The sequence below is a fragment of the Procambarus clarkii genome, chromosome 58, assembly GCF_040958095.1.
Source record: "Procambarus clarkii isolate CNS0578487 chromosome 58, FALCON_Pclarkii_2.0, whole genome shotgun sequence".
NCBI lineage: Eukaryota > Metazoa > Arthropoda > Malacostraca > Decapoda > Cambaridae > Procambarus > Procambarus clarkii.
Genome location: NC_091207.1, coordinates 17,135,878 through 17,142,410, shown reverse-complemented (window position 1 = coordinate 17,142,410; position 6,533 = coordinate 17,135,878).

The window sequence follows — 6,533 nt, the reverse complement described above, 5'->3', positions numbered from 1 at the left end:
AGTGGACATCTAAGGGACCAGGGATGAGCTAAGGCATCCTGTACCTATATAAGTATCCTATATAAGTCATCCTGCACCTATATTAGTATCCTATATAAGTCATCCTGTACCTATATAAGTCATCCTGTACCTATATAAGTACCCTATATAAGTCATCCTGTACCTATATAAGTCATCCTGTACCTATATAAGTACCCTATATAAGTCATCCTGTACCTATATAAGTCATCCTGTACCTATATAAGTACCCTATATAAGTCATCCTGTACCTATATAAGTCATCCTGTACCTATATAAGTCATCCTATATCTATATAAGTACCCTATATAAGTCATCCTGTACCTATATAAGTCATCCTGTACCTATATAAGTCATCCTGTACCTATATAAGTCATCCTGTACCTATATAAGTCATCCTGTACCTATATAAGTCATCCTGTACCTATATAAGTCATCCTATATAAGTCATCCTGTACCTATATAAGTCATCCTGTACCTATATAAGTCATCCTGTACCTATATAAGTCATCCTGTACCTATATATGTTTCCTGCCCGAAACGCTTTGCGTAATAGTGGCTTTAGGCATTGTATGTACTAGCTCATCTATAAATCTATCAATTTTTGTAAAACCTCTTGTATGTATGTACTTTACCTGAATAAACATTTATTTATGTATTATTATAAGTACAGGACGAGAGCTACACTCGCGGTGTTTGTACTCAGCTATTTGTGCCTGCAGGAACGAGCACTAGCTCTTGGGCCCAGCTTTTCCATCCGCCGATTGTCCAATGCAATGACTCTTGACCTATTTCCCCAATCGTATAAAATTGTAAAATGATGAATAGAGTTTCTTCAACGTGTTCGTTTAGGTCATTCCATTTTCCGACTATAAAACACATGACGTATGATGTGATGGGTCGGTATGACCCAATAGTGTTTTTAACTCCTGTTGGCATTCGTTCAAGGCGACACTTTGCAGTATTGCAACAATTTGAAAATTGCTTTCCAGCGCTGTTTCCCAATAATTGACGGCGTGTTGAAATAAGCTTCAATAACAGCATCGGCATGTTTACCACCACACATCACACTGTCTGGTAGCTGAGCGGACAGCGCGCAGGACTCTTAATTCTGTGCGCCTGGGTTCGATTCCCGGACCAGACAGAAACAAATAGGAAAAGTTTTTTTCACCCCTGATGATCTTGTTACCTAGCAGTAAATAGGTACCAGGGAGTTAGACAGCTGTTACGGAGCTGCTTCCTGTGTGTGTAGGGGGAAGGGGGTGAATTAGTTAATAGTTAGTTACAGTTGATTGATTGAAAAATGGAGTTGAGAGGCGGGCCTTATGAAAGAAGTTCTGCCCGAGCCTCTGCTCTGTTTCTGCCTCTGCCGGGAATCGAACCCGGGCCCTTAGGGCTACGACTCCCGAGCGCTATCTGCCGAGTTAGGAGGCGTGTATGTAATTACACGTGTATGCAATTGATATGTACTTACCTAAGTGAACACCTACCTAACTTACCGCGAGAGAGCTCAACCCCCGCAAGCACAACTAGGTGAATACACCGATAGGTTACTGACACATCGCACACACTTTTCCACGACTCAACTGCTTAAATACTCCTGTTACCATTGACTAATTTGTCTTGGAAATATATTGCTCGACATGTCCTGAATTGATGATATCATGAACTGATTCAATATTCTCATTTGGTGATAATTTGACTGATTTTTGTATAAAATGGGTACTCCATTATCACCAATCTTAGCCAACCTGTACATTGAATACCCGTAAACTAAGAAATTGGCAACAAAATGTTTCTTCCTAGATACTTGCACGCATTCAATACAGGGAGTAGAGTACAAATGTTATGGCTGGTGCCATGGTCAAGCCTGCAGTGTTGAATACAATCTTGGGCACGTAAACTAATGTCTGACGTATCTTGGGCACGTAAACAAATGTCTGACGTAATGTCTGACGTATCTTGGGCACGTAAACTAATGTCTGACGTAATGTCTGACGTATCTTGGGCACGTAAACTAATGTCTGACGTATCTTGGGCACGTAAACTAATGTCTGACGTAATGTCTGACGTATCTTGGGCACGTAAACTAATGTCTGACGTATCTTGGGCACGTAAACTAATGTCTGACGTAATGTCTGACGTATCTTGGGCACGTAAACTAATGTCTGACGTATCTTGGGTACGTAAACAAAGCTCGTATCAGAAGTGAACTCTCACAGCTTAGAATCAAAACAAAAGGCGCACAGACAGGCACTGTCACGGGTATTGTCTCTCACAGTGAACTGGACCGAACCCCGGGCACGGGGCATGTGGCAAAATAAGTTTATGGGTAGGTGTTGTCACACCACAAATACGAACCCAAGATCAGCTTGTATGGAGAACTGGATCACATAAAGTGCAAAGTGTGTGTGTGGACAAGACGGCATCTCATGTATCATTGCATCCTTCACTACGTGGAAATTGAACACTTTAAAGATAGATTTCAACTAACGTTGAAGATGATCATTTGCGTCTTTATTATTAGTGGTAAAATACTTGAAATTATTATATTTAACCTTTTTTTGCTTTAAGTTGCTAGACGAAAATATATGTTAATAAATTATAACCTTTGTAAATCAAAGGAAACACTGTCATTTACTATGTAAATTGCAATACTTGCATTAAAATGCTGGGTTTCGTGTTGGGTTTAAGGTCTATCAACTTCTAAAGGGTTATAATGGCCACACCAATAGTTTACTGACCAACTAGCAAGTATACTTTAGTCCTGGACTAGGTTGACGACTACAGTAAACTCTCAGTTTACTCTGGTATACCTGGTATACTCCAGGAAATCAGGAACACGTACCTCTGTGTATATATTCATATGATTTCTCTCCAATATCCAATGTTGAAATATCATGAAAAAACTGAGCTGCAACATAAAATGTTAGATTAATACAAGCATTAATTACAGTAGAGTAGCTCCGTTATAATCGCCATTGTTATCTTAAATAGAGTGTACTGGGAAAATGAAACAGTTATATTCTGACACTCACTGTTGCCTGCTGATAGATATCTTTATGTAATCCTGTTCTACAACCGCTCACAGGATGAGAATCTGTTGCACATTAATTCATCATTCATAGGATGAGTGGATGAGCATGGGGTGCACAGTCAGCTCGTCTCGCGAGATGACAATTTCGTCAAGAAACTGTCGTATCAAAGTGCCTTATCCTTAACCAACCATAGGACCCACGAACAGAAAACGAGACCTTATGTCAATAAATAACTACCTCTCACATAATGAGTATGGGGTGCATAATAAACTATCACTCACAGGTTGAGTATTGGGTGCACAATAAACTACCACTAACAGGGTGAGTTTGGTGTGCACAGTAAACTACCGCAGTGGTTATTGGAGATGTGGGCAGTGTGCACTGGTGTGAACAGTGGTTACTGGGGGTTGTGGTAATAAATATTGGTGTGGGAAGTGGTTGTAGAGGGGTTGTGGTAGTAAATATTGGCGCGGGCAGTAGTTGTAGAGGGGTTGTGGTAGTAAATATTGGTGTGGGCAGTAGTTGTAGAGGGGTTGTGGTAGTAAATATTGGTGTGGGCAGTGGTTGTAGAGGGGTTGTGGTAGTAAATATTGGCGTGGGCAGTGGTTATAGGGAATATGGACGCGTTTTCAGACAAATTCAGTAATAGTTTTCGAGGGCCTTGATGTATCTATTCTATAGTTTCCTTTGCAGGATGATAATACTGATAGTTAAGATCCTAGAGATACCTGGAAATACAATAACGAGACCTATGATAGTGGGTGTTCCCCGCCTCCCCATACAACACCTACCCCCAGCCCCCGCCCCCCCCACACCCTGGGGACGTAATCAGTGAGGGTAATCAGAGAACGGTGGACACTCAGAGGTAAATAAATCGACCTCAAAGCACCCGGCACCTCTCGCCCCCAGATTTTTCTTTTTATGCTCCAATTCGGTCGAATTTTCGGCATTCTCGAACCTTTGATGTGAGTGTGTGTTTACGATCCACCAGCCACGGTAAACAAGCGAGTCGCCATTTCCCTCCAAAGGAGTGTTTTCTCGGTGGTTGGTCTCGCCCCAGGGGTGAAGTGGAGCCGTTTGTGCCGCTGGGAGGGGAGGCCGGGGGAGAGGCCGGGCGGGCGGGAGCAAGAATTACCTTTATGGAGATGTAAGTACAGAAGGGTGGATTGTGAGTCGTGCGGGGGGGGGGGGGTGGCTGCTAGTGGTAGTTACCTAACACTGTCTACGGGCGAGGAAGGTCTAGCTCTTGAAGCCCAGCCTTGTAGCCTTGTATCTGTTGCGTTACAATTTAACTATTCTGACTTTCGAATTCTTTGTCGAATCTGGCCTTAAAGTTGTGGATGGAGGTGGCTTCCACAACTTCTTCTTCTTTCAGCTTCTTCAACTTTCTTCTTTCTTCTTTCAACTTTCCACTTGTTGACCACCCGTACAGGGTATGAGTACTTCCTTACATTCCTTCGGCTCCTTTGCTTGGTTTAGTGGTGGGTTTCCGTCTCCAGCTTCCGCCTGTGTCCTCTTGTCCTACTGTATCTTAATCTCAAAAGTCTGTACCATGTCCTCCTTATCTATTCCCTTCAGTATCATGTCTCTTACACTCGAAAAATGTCATACTCTCGTATTTCTAATTAATTGTATTATCTACTATGTGGATTTTGGATTGCCATGCAGGTTCAGCCCTCACAGGTTCACCCCTCACAGTGACTCGCTGTCTTCTGTTACTTAGGTACTCCCTTATCTAATGGTGTACCTTCCCTCTTACTCCTGCCTGCATCTCCAGCTTTTGCACTAGTCTCTTGTGTGGTACTGTGTCAAAGGCTTTCTGCCAATCCAAAATCCTCATGTACTCATCTAATTGTATTCATCTAATTGTGCTTGCGGGGGTTGAGCTCTGGCTCTTTGGTCCGAAGCACCGAAGAACGTACGCTGTTCCTCCGGTAAATATATTTAGTCTTTTTCATCAAAGTGGTTAACGACCAGGAGATAGTGCCTTCAGGTGCGAGGTTTGCTCCCTCGGTGGTCTTCGGATACGAGCTGCGAAACATTTATCTCCATCATGGCGGCTTAGTCTTGTATTTACTAAACAGTTTACGCGTTTCCAAACGCTACTAAGATGTCCTCATCTCAAGGTATGGACCATCTCGTACCACTCGTAATTGCTTGGGAAATTTCAATTAAGTCACCATGATCGAGGTAGGAGTTACAACTGTTGTAAGTGCATACGTACTGTAGGTGGTCTGTGAGTCCTTGTCCAGGCTGGTCTTATGGAAGAGGATCAAACCCCTTAGGGGAAAAATATGCTCGAGTCATGTTTAATTAAAGTTGGTCAGTGTTGCATCAATGTTGTTTTCCCAGATTTGCCCCAGGAGGATACGCTTCACTCAACCCTCCCCCTCCACGTTCCTCTAACCCGACCCCTCACGCTCCCCCTTCCTATGGGACACGCTCATGCTCCATCAACAACAACAACCTCCTCCTCCCAGTTAAATATACTACAGCTTCATTCGTCATAGTCAACCTATAAAACAGAAACATAATTAGTCCCTATCGCCGTGGTAGCCAGCCGACTGTTTGTATAACTAATCTCCAACAACTACAATATGGTTTTTAGATCCCTCTTCACACACGTGAAAGAGCTGTAAAAATGACTGTCGAGTGTGTAAATAATCGACAGTCATTGGGGAGCTTTCCTTAACATTTGTCTGTTTAGCTTGTGCAAATACTCCTGGCTTTTGTAAACGAAGAATGCGACGGGGATATATTGACGGAGGCGGTGTTGCGGGTTGGGGTATTAAGAGTTTAGTTGTTGTGTCTGTGTTGCTGGAGAGCTGCTCCGGCTGTGTAAATGAACTCATAGGCTTCTTGGCCTTAGCTCCTGGACCCCGGGTGTTTAGGTAATGATTACTTTATATATTGACTTTAGGTCCTCTTGTATGGTTATCTTGAGGTTATCTTGAGATGATTTCGGGGCTTTTAGTGTCCCCGCGGCCCGGTCGTCGACCAGGCCTCCACCCCCAGGAAGCAGCCCGTGACAGCTGACTAACACCTAGGTGCCTATTTTACTGCTAGGTAACAGGGGCATAGGACGAAAGAAACTCTGACCATTGTTTCTCGCCGGCGCCCGGGATCGAACCCGGGACCACAGGATCACAAGTCCAGTGTGCTGTCCGCTCGGCCGACCGGCTCCCTGTGCGCATATATGGTGTGCGTATATAATTGATATTTTTGCATGTGAAAATGTTTTTCCTTGCGGGCAATGACGACGAATTTTTTTTTTAAGTTATACAATATTTTTAGAAGCTGTTCTTACGGAGCTGCAGTAACAATTATGGAATAACAAACAAACATTCCTACACAGAGAATATGTGGCTGGTATGTTTGTATTCTACAAAGTTGAAGAATTGCACTTGGCTTCTCTGCAAATCCCCCTCTCTCAAGAATAAAGTACCACACACACAAGAGGTGCGATATGTGACCACC